Source organism: Amia ocellicauda, chromosome 6, assembly GCF_036373705.1.
Source record: "Amia ocellicauda isolate fAmiCal2 chromosome 6, fAmiCal2.hap1, whole genome shotgun sequence".
Taxonomy (NCBI): Eukaryota; Metazoa; Chordata; class Actinopteri; order Amiiformes; family Amiidae; genus Amia; species Amia ocellicauda.
The window spans coordinates 47,799,419-47,800,429 of NC_089855.1; the positions used below are offsets into that span (position 1 = coordinate 47,799,419).

Sequence of the window (1,011 nt, forward strand, 5' to 3'; positions counted from 1 at the left end):
TTTTGGAAATGCCGGTTGGCTCGGGTTCGTAGCTCTGTGTCTGGATTTCGGCTCTCATCCATTTCAAAGAGTTTTTTATTACCTACAGGCCCCTTTCTCCAGACATCTCATAGCAGGATTCCAAACTATTGGCCTATTCTCGGTGCCATCCTCCCCAAAACTGTCACTTTGATGTAAACCAGTTCCAAGCTGATGAGTTAAGGAAATCTGATAACTTTGGGGGGGAGAGGTCTTCTTTAGATCAGTGCTTCAGCTCAGAGCTAATATGCTCTTATCAAAATACACCCAACATAACGCTACACACCTGTGAAATGGGAGCGATCTTGTCAGCCTAATGGTGAGTCCCTGTCCACTCTGTGCTCTTGCTCTGATGTACATTAACTGCGCTGTGCTCTTAACCCCACTGTGGGGAGACACTGTAGGGACCCCCGTGTGCTGTCTGTATGCTGTGCTGTGTATTAACCCCCTCTCCTCTCCTCTAGGCTGCAGAATCCCACGTGGCCATCAGGTGGTGTGTGGGCCGCATCGCCCCAGCAACCGGCTGTCTAGACCCTTGTGTGTGCTGGTCCGACCCTGTCGCTTGTGAATGCCCCTTTGTGCCATAACACTCCTGTGTGCTCCCACCAAGGGTAAAGGAGCCTCCTTGAGCCCGGAGCCTCTGGGTCCTCACTGCAGAAAACCTGGCAGCATGTCAAAGTGTTCCAAATAAAATGCAATTGATACTGTGTCTGTGCCTCACGGAGTTCTTAGTCGACTATGTTGATTGTTTTACAGTGTTCACAATGCACCGCTGATCTTATCCATGACCATCACGAGTTGTTTGGGCTTGTCTGACTGAGCTGCCTGTTTCCTTTACAACCTTACTGGTGCCTGATGCACTCCCACAGTGGTGAAGTAAGCCAGTATGCTCTATGAGAGGGTTGGCAATGCTCTGGGTTTACTGGCGCTGGAGTGGTTCCAGAGGTTCACCTCGAGCCCCAGGCCAGCTCTGGAGCTGATGGAGACCTCCAG

The 1,011-nt window shown here is 50.9% G+C and overlaps 1 long non-coding RNA gene across 1 annotated transcript; it reads left to right on the top strand.

Annotated features, from left to right (window-relative positions):
- The first annotated feature begins 301 nt into the window (after positions 1–301).
- LOC136751830 (uncharacterized) lies at positions 302–727 on the top strand. The gene is made up of 2 exons (XR_010817092.1): positions 302–337; positions 483–727. It is a non-coding gene; the product is annotated as an uncharacterized LOC136751830 (long non-coding RNA).
- Positions 728–1,011: the final 284 nt, after the last annotated feature.